Raw genomic sequence first — 14875 nt, 5'->3', positions numbered from 1 at the left:
CCTTCTTCAGAAATTTCTGAAGAAGGGTCTAGGCCCGAAACGTCAGCCTTCCTGCTCCTCTGATGCTGCTTGGCCTACTGAAAATAGTTTGCAGCCTGTTTTAGAAGCCTCAGGGAGTGATACCAGCTGAAGGAAAGGCAGCTAGCGAATGTACAGAAGTTTGCCAGATGGAACCGATTGAAGCTGTGCCAGCCTGAAAAAAACCTTGGTGTGGAAATGATGAGAATTCCTCACAGGAGTTTTGGTGTTTAGAAAGGTGATAAAAAGGAGTAGTGTGAATGTGAATCCTTTTCTTATGTCTGTAATGAACTACATTACATTGGACACAAAGTTAGAAAGACTTCATGTTTTCTCCTTTAATAAATATATTGTTCTTTGTGTTAAAGGTACACTAGCAGACTCTGGTGAACATATTCTGCAACTGATCTCCACATTTGAAGAAAAAAGCAAAATTAGGGTTTACCAAGTCAGGCTCCAGTCTGGGGTCTGACTTGTCTTCTGTCAACATCAGCTGAGATCATAGCAAAATATGAAAAAATCAGCAGGGAAGATAAAACTGGATCTTCCAGCAAACCTAGCCCCATGCTTATGAGAGTTGAAAAGTCATAACCAGAGATCTCCTCACTCACCAGCCTGGTGCAATCCTGAACCTGTACCTGAACTCTAGAATATCTCTTCCCAAATCTCTCTGCCTCGCCTTCTTTCTCTCCTCCATTAAGATGCTCCTTAAAAGCTCCCCCCTTGCCCAAGGTTTTGTCCTAACAAGACATTAAGCTTTTGTACTGCAGTGCTCCTTTGAGGTGGGTTATTTTTGTGAAGGTGCAGGGGGATTTATGAACATATGACTTATGAGCACTCATACACATCTCATACAGGGGTGTAATTTTAAAGATCCAATCACACATAGATAATTTGGTTAAGAAGGCGTTTAACATGTTTGCCTTCATTGCTCAGACCTTTGAGTATAGGAGTCGGAACGTTATGTTTGGTGAGGCCTCATCTGGAGCCCTGTGCCCAGATCTGGTCACTCTGTTATAGGAAGGATATTATGAAGCTGGAGACGGTTCAGAAAAAGATTTACCAGGATGTTGCCAGGAACAGAGGGTTTGAGTTATAAAGAGAGGCTGGGACATTTCCCACTGGAGCATAGAAGGTGAGAGGTTTATAAAATAATGAAGGGTATAGATAAGGTAGATGGTAGTTGTCTTTTCCCTAGGGAGGGGGATTTCAAGACTAGGGGGCATATTTTTAAGGTGAGAGGAGAGAGATTTAAAAAAGACATGAGAGGCTATTTTTTTACACACAGAGCAGTTCATGTGTGGAATGAACTTCTAGAGAAAGTGGTGGATGCAGGTACAGTTACAACATTTGAAAGACATTTGAATAAGTTCATGAATAGAAAAGGTTTGGAGGGATATGGGCCAGGTGCAGGCAGGTGGGACTAGTTTAGTTTAGGATTATGGTCAGCATGGACTGGTTGGACCAAAGGATCAGTTTCCATGCTGTATGACTCTATGATTCCATGACATATGAACATTTCCCGTTCTTACAAGTGGACACTTTACATTGTCCTGCATTGTGTTCCAACTAGTGTACAGATTGACTTGTGAATGTACTCAGGAATTGAACCCATTCACAACCCGGGGACTGGCCTTACGTAAATGCAAGTTATTGCCCTTCCTGTCTAACCACAGCTGTCAACCCATGCCATCCTCAGAGCTAGTGCCATTTGGTGGGGTTTGTGACAACAGGAGTAAATCAAAATAACATTAGAATTTGATAGAGAAACATAAAAGCAATTGTAGATGCTTCCTGTTGTGCAAATGTACATTGAGTAACACGTTTATACAATTTCATCGCTGATCTCTTAATTAACAGAGTTCTTGTAAGTCAGGTCTACTAAACATATCTCCTTGTGATGGATACAACGTGGTTGCTATGAGAAAGAGAGAGAGAGACTTCCTCCAACTGTCTGAGATAATTAAAGCTTTACTGTGTCAACACTTTGCAAGATATAGTGGGACTAAAGGAAATCTAGCCCTCCCTCCTCCGACCACTGTCCCATTTCAAAGGTGTTTTTGATCACCTTTGTCCAATGATTAGCAGTTCCTCTTCACAGCTACTCCTTGCTTCGGTTGGTTAAGTGAGTTATCTGGAAATGTTTGCTTGATCAAACAGTTAGCTTGCTGACGCTTCTGTGGTAAAAGTAACAGATGTCCCTTTTTTTTTAAGTATTGACCTTCCCCTGTTCACTGGCAGTTAATATGTCACAGTTCCGGATAAATATTTATCAAACATCATCAGCTATATTGCACGCCCTGAAGCCAATCCTCATGTCCTTTGAGGAGATTCCCATAGCAACCCAGCCATAATTATTCACAGTTGCTAAGAAGCTATGAAATGGAAGGGAACAGGTTTCTGCTAAATTGAACATCGTTTGAGCAGCTCGCATGAAGAAGATTTTTCGGATTATCTTCAAATGGCAGCAAATATAGCCTAGAACATAATGGATGCTGAAGGTTCTCTTTTCAAACTGTGCACCATAGCTGTAACCTCTCTTTCTTCATACCCCATAAACTGGTTTTCACCTCAGACATGATTGAATATTTTGTGGCAGAAATAGAATTGACTAACAAGGGAGGCAAAGGATATCTACTCACTGGTGTTGAGAAGAATGAGAGATGATCTCTCTGGAACATACAGGATTCTTAAGGGGCTTGACAGGGGAAATGCTGAGAGGATGTTTCTCCCCTTGGGAGAGTCTAGGACCACAGGGCATAGTCTCAGAATAAAGGGGCACCAATTTAAGACTGAGATGAGGAGGAATTTCTTCTCTCGGAGGGTTGTGAGTCTTTGGAATTCCTTACAACGGTGGGGGCAGAGTCCAAGTGTATATTTAAGGCTGAGATAGATAGGTTCTTGATCAGTTGGGGAATCAAAGGTTATGGGGAAAGGGCAGGAAAGTGAGGAATGTGAGATCAGCCATAATCCTACTGAATGGCAGGCCAGGCTCAAGGGGCCAAATGGCCTACTCATGTTCCTATTTTATATCATCTTTTGGAAAAGAAGGGAAAGAGGAGTTGGGCCACAATCAGATCAGTCACAATCTGATCGAATGGTGGACCAATCTCAAAGAACTGAATAGCTTGTTCCTGCTCCTAACTCCTAGGTTCCAATGTACCCTACAGCACCTGTATCTTATGCCATACCAAGTCCTGACCCTCCCAGACCCTGTACTTGCTCACTGGCATTAGCTCCCAGTCCAGCAAGGCCTTAATTTCAAAATTCTCATTGTTACTTTCAAATTCTTCCATACCCGATCTGACTGTGTTATCTATCATTACCGCGGATTCCCTTCTCTGTAACTGTCTCAGGTCTTACCGTTTGAGAACACTGTGCTCCTCCAGTTCTGTCTCCCACAACCCCCTACCAACTTCATTTTCCCCAACATCAGGCTGTTAGACCTGCGGCTGTCAAAACGCTAAGTCCTCAAATCCTCTCTCTGAACCTCACCCCTCTACCCTTTCCCTCTTTCTCTTCCTGAAACCTACTTTTCCAGCCAGAGAAGGAGACAATGGACCAGTGTAAATTTCCATCTGTCAGTGCTCTGTGGAACACCATGGTGCATGTTACCCCATTCCAGGTGCTACCGGAATATAAGTAGATGCTGCTGGTGAGGAACTAAGGAATTATTACAGCACAGAAAGAGGCCTTTCAGCCCAATATGCCTGCGTCAGCATTATTGCTAGTGCCAATCTCCTGCCTTTTCCCTGTACTGCCTTTGTTGTGATACTTTAGCAAGTAAGCGATTGTTCCCACCTAAACATAGACACTGAGTCCTCTCTCAGACAGTGTTCCCTGAGGATGTACTTCTTCTGTCAGAGGCACAGCTTCAATGATGACATGTTTCTGTCCTGAGTCCCTACACCTTCTTCCAGGAATCGCCCAACTTGTATCTGGACCAGAAGTTTGGGTCTTGGTCACATTGCACATGGCAGGTTGTGGCATTTTTTCTCGGAGTGGTTGTCATAAGGATGCAGCAGGGTTGGGGGATGTCTGGCGGAGAAGAGGGCTTGAATGACCAGGCCTCAGGGAGCGGTGTTGGGAGTGCAGTAGTGCTAGGGTCAGAGGGAACAGACTGGATGGATGTGTTTAGCCATTACGGTATCGGTCACTGTCTATTCCAAGGCCCAGGCCATCCCAGAGCCTCCTGCCTGTGGTACCCAGCCCCGGGAACGCACAGGGGATCAAAACAGCTCATGAGTACGGTGGGATTCTGAATGAACTGACTTCCATCCATTCATTTGGATATCAGAGACCAAACCCCTCCCTCAGGATCCTTCATTTGAGCTGTCTCGAGAAAGTTCCCTTTAAAAAGGTGCGGAGATATTTCCTGTATGAGCTATCGCTGGGCCCTCTTCACTTCCTCGCTTTTGTTTGCTGCCTGACTACTCCTTCCAATAATTGCCTAGCCTTTGGTGGCAGAGATCCCCAATGGAGCACTCTCTATACGGGGGGTCTCTCCCTCATTTCAGTGAGGATCTGGAGGAATAGAGTGTGCCCCCACCACCCCACTCCAGGTGGGTGCCATGCAATAAGAGATTAAGTAGGTTCATCAGGTACCAGTTCAAAGTTTTTGGCCTGGAGGAAATAGTGTAGAGTAGTTCAATTTTAATATAGACATTTATCACTCCTGCTTAATTCTTCAAAAAGGCTGCTTTTAATTTTTGGTTACTTCAGCCTCATTTTTCTGCTCTGTCGGCACCCTGTGTGGAAAGGATGGGATGGGGGCAAGAGGACCACATGTCCTTGCTCCTAAGCCTCACCAAGGTGACCATCAACAGTGGGTTGTGGAGGAGGCTTCAGTACCCAACTCTCTGTCCCCTCTTCTGCAGTTACGTCTCCGGCCTAGTGTCCATGGAAAGAGAGCATGTAGCATCCACTAGCACAGTACAGAGGGTGGCACAGTGGTTAACACTGCTGCCTGACAGTGCCAGAGACCTGGGTTTGATCCCACCCTCTCCTGAGCAATCTTCTGGCCCAATTTCATACGTTCGTAACATGGGAAGGGCAATAAATGCTGGCTTTGCCAACAATACCAACATCCAATGGGGAAAAAGAAAAGCTTTTAAGGAGTGTCTTAAAGAAAGCAAGAGATAGAGAACGTAGGAACACGGGTAGGCCATTCAGCCCCTCAAGCCTATGCTAGCATTCAATGAGATCATGGCTAATCTGTAGCCTAACTCTAGACACCTGCCTTTGGCCCATATCCCTTAATACCTTTGCTTAACAAAACATTATCCATCACAGAATTAACAACTGATCCAGCATCCACTGCCATTTGTGGAAGCAAGTTCCAAACATCTACTACCCTTTGTGTGCAGAAGTGCTTTCTAACATCTCTCCTGAATGCTCTGGCCCTCGTTCTCAACTATGCCCCCTAGTTCTAGAATCCCCAGCCAATGGAAATTGTTTATCTTTATCTACCCTGTCTTTTCCTTTTAATGTCAATCAGATTGATCAGATCATCCCCTTAAAATTCTAAATTCTAGAGAAAACAAACCTAATCTCTCCTCACAACTTAACCCCTAAAGTCCAGGTATCATTCTTGTAAACCTACATTGTAGTCCCTCCAAGGCCAATCTATCCATCCTAAGGTGGGATGCCCAGACCTGCTCACAGTGTTCCAAGTGGGACCTCCCTCTAAGGTCAATGTGTCATAGAATTGTAGAAGCTCTACAGTGTTGAAGTAGGCTATTCAGTCCATTGAGTCCACACTGACCTTCCTAAGACCTTCCCCAGTACCTTGTCCCTGTAACCTTGCGTTTCCCAGTCCTTCATGAATTTATGAAGGTTGAGTTTCTAAAGTGATTGATGTTCATCTGACGATACTTATGCTGCATTGAACTAGCCCCCGACTCTCCCACCCTCCCTACTCCCAGTGTCCTGCTTACTCTTTTTTTCACTCCTGTATTAGGGATAGGGTTGTGATGAAGGGGCACATCTTTCTCCTGTGTAGTGATGTTAATGGCTAAACTAGAGCAAACATAATACCCAGTCTTTTGTCATGACCGATATAGTCACAGTGGAGGATACTAGTGTGCTCTTGGGCCAGACTTACATCCCCATATTGGGCTGCAACCATTCCTGTCCCCAGGATTGATTTCCATCTCTGAGCAAAGCCACCAACCTTTGATCCTATGTGGAACAAAGCAATCCACTTGACTGGCATCCCATCCACCACCTTCAACACTTACTCAAAACAAAACAAAGAACTGGAGATGCTGGAGATCTGAGGTGAAAGCTGTAAGTGCTGACACATCCATTTCCTCCATCTCCAACGCTCAGTAGCAGCAGTGTGTACCATTTTCAAGATGCACTGCTGAAATTCACCAAGGATCCTTAGGCAGCACCTTCCAGACCAATGACCACTTCCATCCAGAAGGACAAGGGCAGCAGATACATGGAACACCACCCCCTGCAAGTTCCCCTCCAAGCCACTCATCGTCCTGCCTTGGAAATATATCACTGTTCCTGGGTCAAAATCCTGGAACTGTCTTTCTAACACCACGGTGTGCCTCTATGTCCAGGAACTGCTATGGTTCAAGAAGATATCACTATTACCTTCTCAAGGACAACTAGTGATGGATGATAAATGCTGATAAAGCCAGTGATGTCCACATCCTGGTGAGAAATGTTTCTCTATTCCATGTGAAATATTGATTATCAAAAGTAAACCTGAGAATTATTGCAGTGAAACTAAGAGAGCAAACGAGTCAACATTAATTCAGAAGAAATGTTGCTTACGTATGGGCCTTTTGAACTTTCTGACAAAAGAGGTAGAGAAACTGCATTTATATAGTGACTTTCATAACCCAGGAATGTCCCGAGGCAATTCACAGGCGGGGAGGTACTTCTTGCAGATATTGTTGCAAAGTTTGTGCACAGCAAGCTCCCAAAATGTAAAAATATTCAGGCAATCTTTAATTTTATTTTCACTTAAATGATGTTTGAGGGGATAAATATTTGCTAAGGAAGTGGAGATGGCCTCCTTTGCCCAAATTTGAAATGGAACCATGGGATTTTCATGTCCACCAGCGATAGTACAAGGGGCATTGTTTTGACGTCTCACCTGCAACAAGGTCAGAAGTTATTGTAAACTGATATCTCACAATTTCATCCTGTTGGAGCTCATTAATGTTCAGTTTGGAAAGTACATCCTGAGAGATTTTTAATTACTCTTCACTCCTGGTTATTATGAAAGTGCTTTATCTGCACTATAGGGTTACACTGACTCAGAATGACTGTAAACTTCAGATAAACAGATTGCATTTACAAATCCTTATATCACGATTCAGCTAATCACCTGGGCCAGCAACACAATCTGGAGGAAAAACAACAGAAAATAATCTACAGAAAAACATACTGTATTTCCCAACAAGTGGCTGTTGCTAGGTGAATTTCAATCACATTTCTAACCTTCACACAGGAAGTATTGAGGAACATTTAGTGACTTGAATATCATCTTTCTGGAACGTTCCATCACCCCTCTCCAACCTTCAGTAGAGTGAACAATCTCCAATATCTTACAGAGTTGTTACAGAGTCATTCAGTCTTCCTTTTCTGATAAAAGTCTGATTCCCTTTTGAAAGTCTCAATTGAACCTGCCTCCACCATACCCTCAGGCACTTGCTCTGTGAAGATATTTTTCCTCATATCACTTTTGCTTCTGATACTAATTGCTTTCAATCGAAATTCTCTCACATCTCATCCTCTTGTGAGCAGGAACAGTTTCGCTCTTTCCCACCAGTTTATGATTTTGAAAGCCTCCACCCAATCTCCTATTTATCTTCTTTTCTTCAAGAAGAACTGTTCTCAAATTCTGCAGTCTTTCCTCATAACTAATGTATCCTCGGAACAAAATTTCCATGAATGGCTTCTGCACTCTCTCCTATGCCTTCACATCCTTTCTAAAGTGTGGTGCCCAGAAATGGACACACTACTGAGGTCTAACAAGTGTCTTGTACAAATTCAACATAATCCTCTTGCTCTTGTACTCAATGTTCCTATTAATAAAGCTGAGGTTTTGTTTTTTTTGGAATTTCTTCATGAGATGTGGGCATAACTGGCTGAGGCCAGCATTTATTTCCCAGTGGGCAGTTACGTGTCAACTGCATTGTTGTGGGTTTCGAGTCACATATAGGCCAGACCAGGTAAGGATAGCAGTTTCCTTCCCAAAAGGCCATTAGTGAAGCAGATGGGTTTTTTAAAAATTGACAATAGTTTCAAGATCATCATTAGGTCTACTATGGTGGGATTTGAACCCAGTCCCCAGAATATTGTCTGGAATATTTGGATTAATAAGCCTAGTGCTAATACCATTAGGTCAGCAGCACCTTCCCTGGGGTATTATTTATTAACTGCTCTCTCTACCTGTTCTGCCACCTTTAAAGATTTACCCACAAATAAACTCAGATTTCCATGTTCTTACGTTCTGTTTGGAGTTGTACTATTTGTTTTTCATTATCTCTCCATATCCTTTCTTACAAAACATTACACCTCATTTTTCTCTGTATTGAACTTCATCCTGTTTTAATGTATTCATTTTTGGATACGGGTGTCACTGGTAAAGCAAACATTTGTTGCCCATCCTTAATTGCCCTTGAACTGAGCGGCTTGCCAGGCTATTTCGAAGGGCAGTTCACACTCAGCCACATTGGTGTGGGTCTGGAGTCACATGGATGCCACACTGGGTAAGGATGGCAGATTCCATTCCTTGAAGGGCATTAGTTGAACCTGATGGGTTTTGATGACAATCAACAGTGGTCACCATTGCTGAGACAATGGGCAGAATCTAATAAAGGTCTAAGCAACATGGGCTATGGAGAGATTTGTGACAGAATTGGATGAGAAGTCCAGACAGATCCATCCCAATGGCAGGAACACTTTGCTCCATCTTTTATGCTTTTCATAAGAACATAAGAAATAGGAGCAAGAGGCCATCTGGCCCTTCGAGCCTGCTCTGCCACTCAATAAGATCATGGCTGACTTTATCGTGGCCTCAGCTCCACTTACCCACCCTCTCACCATAATCCTTAATTCCTTTACTGTTCAAAAAATTATCTATCTTAGCTTTAAAAACGTACAATGATGAAGCCTCAACTACTTCACTGGGCAGGGAATTCCACAGATTCACACCCCTTTGGGTGAAGAAGTTCCTCCTCAGTTCAATCCTAAATCTGCTCCCCTAATTTTGAGGCTATGCCCTCTTGTTCTAGTTTCACCCGCCAGTGGGAGCAACCTCCCTGCTTCTATCTTATCTATTCTCTTCATAATTTTACACGTTTCTGTAAGATCCTCCCTCATTCTTCTAAATGCCGATGAATATAATCGCAGTCGACTCAATCTCTCCTCAAAAGCCAACCCTCTCAACTCCAGAACAACCTAGTGAATCTCCTCTGCACCCCCTCCAATGCCAGTACATCCTTTCTCAAATAAGGAGACCAAAACCGCACGCAGTACTCCAGGTATGGCCTCACCAGCACTCTATACAGCTGTAACATAACCTCCCTGCTCTTAAACTCAGAGCAGGGGCACAGCAAAATGGGGCTAGAATTGGACACGAGGGACAGCAGGGAGGGGGATGAGCAGTTCATGAGGCGAGTTTGGTAAGATCCAGCGAGAACAAAAATCTCTCCAAATTCCTAACACAACTTGGACTCAGCCAATAGGATTCAACCTTAGTTTTCAAAATTTATTCATGGAATTTAAATCCCACCAGCTGTCATGGTATGATTTTTTATAATTCGTTCACGAGCTGAGGGCATTGCCCGCATTTGTTGCCCTCTACCCGCAGCGGGCAGTTAAGAGTTAACCACATTGCTGTGGGTCTGGAGTCACATGGAGGCCAGACCAGGTAACGATCGCAGATTCCTTCCCTCAAGAACATTAGTGAGCCAGGTGGATTTTTCCCCCGACAACAGATTCATGGTCATCATTAGACTCTGAATTCCAGATTCTTATGGAATTTAAAATCCAGCATCTGCCATGGCAGGATTCAAACCTGGGCCTTCAGAATATTACCTGGATTAACCATTGAATGATAATACTACTTGGGCATCACCTTGCCTGTAATTTTGACCCATTTCACCAAAGCATTAACCTGGGGCTAATTACCTAACATTGATTGCTTACCAGTCTTGTGACATGCTTCCGTCTCTCCTCCCCTCGTCATCTCTTTGCACAGAGAGCAGTGAGAGCATGGAATTCGCAGGGTAAGTCGGAGAGGACCAGGCCGTTCGGCCCCACAAGGCCCTGCTGGTGTTTATATTCACCACCACATTGGGTGGCTGAGGTGAATAGCCCGGTTACACATTTAAGAGCAAGTCCAGGAGGGAGAAAACGGGAGGCATGTGCTGGCAGCGTTAGATACAGGAGAGTGACAGGAGGCTCATGTGACACGTGTCGGGATCTCTTTAGCCAAATGGGCCTGTGTTTCATGCTGTAAATTCTGTGTGAGTCAATACAAAAGCACTTAAAATAACCCCTTTAATTGCCTATTTCCTGTGAGTCCAAATAATTCGCAGTATGACCTGAATTCTCACGTCCTTGTTAACACAGATTCTGTTAGAATCAATTGCACGAACATCAATACCCACTCTGGGCGGAATTGGATTGGTGCCAAGGTTTCCTGCATTGTTCAGTTTCTGTTCCATTTATTTGTTCCTTTCCTGTTTCCTTCTTTCAGTTCTGCATTACCTCCGTCGATATTAATCTTAACTCTGAGTAAGAAGGTTGGGAGAAGGTTTCCTCTGATCACCGTGTGTGTTGTGACCTTATAGATACATCGACAAGGGCTTCATCTGGTCAGTTGCCAATGAAACCGTGAGCACAGTGGTTGGGATTTTGGGGCCAACAGTAAGGAGGTCACCGTCATGATTTTCTTTCACAGCATTTACGTAAGCTTTCAGACTCCTTCCGCATTTAAAGCTCAATCCCTTGATAAAGCATTCAGGACGTGTGTGAGCAAAGCCAGTAACAACACTTCAACCAATGATGTTGAAGAACCAAGTCCAAACCAAAACGTTTAATTCAAAACGCAGTCAGAAATAAAGTAAGGAGAAGAAAGAATAGATGTAAAGGTGACAGCAAGTAGAAATAATGAAAAGATCTCCAGCAATAATCAAAATCCGCAGGAATGAGACTCTAAGTTTGTTAAAGTAATTGTTTGATGCAGCTGAGGTTGTTTGGTACCAAATAAGACTTGTGACTTTTTTTTATTAGGTTTTAATGAGATCACTACCCATTCATCAAAATTCGACAGAATACAGGATCAGTTTCCCCAACTACTCTCCATAGTTCTGGCATCCCAAAACAAGTTTGGTGAACTTTCATCCCTGTATTGCAATATTTTCCTTCCTTAGGTAAGGAGACAAAAGCTGCAAAGTACTTCAGGTGCAGTCTAAGGATGACAGCATTGTTGGCAAAGCCAGCATTCTTTACCCATCTTGACCAATTAAGTCAACCACATTGCCTCGGGTTTGGAGTCACATGTAGGCCTGACCAGGTGAGGATGGCAGTTTCCTTCCCTAAAAGACATTAGTGAACCAGTTGGCTTTTTCCTGACAATCAACAATGGATTCATGGTCGACCTTAGATGATTATAGAGTCCTACAACAGGGAAACAGGTCCTTTGGCCCAAATTGGTCCATGCCAACCAAAATGTCCATTCCGCTAATCCCATTTCCCTGCACTTGGCCCATATCCTTCTAAACCTTTCCTATCCCATGTATTTGTCCAAATGAGTTTAAATGTACCCACTTCAACCACTTCCACTGGCAGGTCATTCCATATGCATATCACCCTCTGTGTAAAAAAGTTGTCCCTCAAGGTTCCCATTTATTCTTTCCTCTCTTACCTTAAACTGCTGCCCTCTAGTCCTTAATTCCCCAATCCTGGGTAAAAGACTGAGTGCATTCACCCTATCCATGCCTCTCATGATCTTATACACTTCTAATAAGATCCCCCCTCAGTCTCCTACACTCCAAAAGAAAAAAGTCCTAGCTTGTCCAACCTCTCCCTATAACTCAGTCCCTTGAGTCCTGGTAACAACCTTGTCAATTTCTTTTGCACTCTTTCCAGTTTAACAACATCCTTCCTATAGCAAGGTGACCAAAACTGAACACAATACTCCAAGTGCAGCCTCACCAACATCCTGTACAACTTCAACATAACATCACAACTTCTGTACTCAATGCCTTGACTGATGAAGGCTCGTGTGCCAAGCACCTTCTTCACTGCCCTGTCTACCTGTGACTCCACTTTCAGAGAACCATGTACCTGAACTCCAAGGTCCCTCTGTTCCACTACACCCCTCAAGGCCCTACCATTCACCATGAAACTCCCACCTTGATTTGACTTTCCAAAATGCAACACCTCACACTTACCTATATTAAACTCCATTTGCCATTTCTCAGCCTAGTTCCCTAGCTAATCAAGATCCTGCTGCAATTTCTGATAATCTTCCTCACTGTCCACGATACCGCTTATATTAGTGTCATCTCCAAACTTACTAATCATGTGTTGTACATTCTCATTCAAATCACTGATTATAGATAACAAACAGCAATGGGCCCAGCACCGATCCCTGAGGCACACCACTAGTCACAGGTTTCCACTCCAAAAAGCATTCTTCCACCATTACTCTCTGCTTCCTAAAACCAAGCTCATTGTGTATCCAATTTGCCAGCTCTCCCTGGATTCCATGCAAACTTACCTTCCAGAGCAGCCTACCATGTGGAACCTTATCAAAGGCCTTACTGAAACCCACATAGACTATGTCTACTGCCCTGCCCTCATCATCATTCCTGATCATTTCATCAAAGAGCTCTAACAGATTTGTGAGGCATGACCTCCCACAAACGAAGCCATGCTGAGTACTCCTAATCAATCCATTTTTCTGAAGAAGGATCCTTAAGACCATAAGACATAGGAGCAGAAATTTGGCCATTGAGCCCATCAAGTCTGCTCCACCATTCAATCATGGCTGATAAGTTCCTCAACCCCATTCTTCTGCTTTTTCCCCGTAACCCTTGATCCCCTTGATAATCAAGAACGTATCTATCTCAGTCTTAAATGTACTCAATGACCTGGCCTCCACAGCCTTCTGTGGCAGTGAATTCCATAGATTCACCACTCTCTGGCTGAAGAAGTTTCTCCTTATCTCCGTTCTAAAGGGTCTTCCCTTTACTCTAAGGCTGTGCCCTCGGGTCCTAGAATTTCCTACCAATGGAAGCATCTTCCCAACATCCACTCTATTCAGTATTCTGTAAGTTTCAATTAGAACCCCCCTCATCCTTCTAAACTCGAATGAGTATAGTCCCAGAGTCCTCAAACGTTCCTCACATGTTAAGCCTTCCTTTCCTGGGACCATTCTTGTGAACCTCCTCTGAACCCGCTCCAGGGCCAGTACATCCTTCCTGAGATATGGGGCCCAAAACTACACGCAATACTCCAAATGTGGCCTGACCAGAGCCTTATAAAGCCTCAGGAGTACATCCCTGTTTTTATATTCAAGTCCTCTCAAAATAAGTGCCAACATTGCATTTGCCTTCCTGACTACAGACTCAATCTGCAAGCTTACCTTGAGAGAATCCTGGACTCGAACTCTCAAGTCTCTTTGCACTTCAGACTTCAGAATTTTCTCTCCATTTAGAAAATAGTCCATGCTTTTATTCTTCTTACCGAAGTGCATGACCTCACACTTTCCCACATTGTACTCCATTTGCCACTTCTTTGCCCACTCTCCTAACCTGTCCAAATCCTTCTGCAGCCTCCCCACCTCCTCAATACTACCTGTCCCTCCACCTATCTTTGTATCATCTGCAAACTTAGCCAGAATGCCCACAGTTCCTTCATCTAGATCATTAATGTATAAAGTGAAAAGTTGTGGTCCCAACACTGACCCTTGCGGAACACCATTTGTCACCGGCTACCATCCTGAGAAAGACCCCTTTATCCCCACTCTCTGCTTTCTGCCAGACAGCCAATCTTCTATCCATGCTAGGACCTTGCCTCTAACACCATGGGCCCTTAATCTTACTCAGCAGCCTCGTGTGTGGCACCTTGTCAAAGGCCTTCTTGAAGTCCAGGCAGATAATATCCATTGGTTCTCCTTGGTCTACCCTGCTCATGACTTCCTCAAAAAATCTAGCAGATTTTCTAGGCATGACCTCCCCTTGATGAAACCATGCTGACTTTGCCCTATTTTACTATACACTTCCAAATATTCAGAAATCTCATCCCTTACAATGGACTCCAAAATCTTGCCCACGACCGAGGTTAGGCGAATTGGCCTGTAATTTTCTGTCTTTTGCCTTACCCCCTTTTTAAACAGAGGTGTCATGTTAGCGATTTTCCAGTCCTTTGGGACCCTCCCTGACTCTAGCGATTCCTGAAAGATCACACTAACGTTTTCACTATCTCTTCAGCTATCTCCTTTAGAACTCTGGGGTGTAGTCCATCTGGTCCAGGTGACTTGTCCACCTTCAGGCCAATCAGTTTTATTAGCACCTTTTCCTTGGTGATGGCCCAAAATGTCAGCTTTCCTGCTCTTCTGATGCTGCCGAGCCTGCTGTGTTCCTCCAGCTCCACATCTCTGACTCCAGCATCGGCAGTTCCTACTATCTCCTAATCAAACCCTGTCTTTCCAAATGCATGTATATCTTATACTTCAGAATCTTCTCAAGTAACTTACCTACCACAGATGTAAGTTAAGCCATTTCTGATGAAGGGTCTAGGCCTGAAACGTCAGCCTTCCTGCTCCTATGATGCTGTTTGGTCTGCTGTGTTCATCCAGCTCTACATCTTGTTATCT

At 43.8% G+C, this 14875-nt stretch overlaps 1 protein-coding gene across 1 annotated transcript in view; it reads right to left on the bottom strand.

Moving 5' to 3' along the window:
- LOC109912645 (beta-crystallin A2) overlaps window positions 1-10380 on the bottom strand; it is a 104001-nt gene extending 93621 nt beyond the window's left edge. Inside the window, exon 1 of the mRNA XM_048599185.1 lies at window positions 10195-10380. The gene's annotated coding sequence lies outside the window, so the exon portion shown is untranslated. The remainder of the gene's footprint in view (window positions 1-10194) is intronic.
- Window positions 10381-14875: the final 4495 nt, after the last annotated feature.

Source organism: Rhincodon typus, chromosome 7 (assembly GCF_021869965.1).
Source record: "Rhincodon typus isolate 14 chromosome 7, sRhiTyp1.1, whole genome shotgun sequence".
Classification (NCBI taxonomy): Eukaryota; Metazoa; Chordata; class Chondrichthyes; order Orectolobiformes; family Rhincodontidae; genus Rhincodon; species Rhincodon typus.
This window is presented reverse-complemented; position numbering and strand designations above follow the sequence as displayed.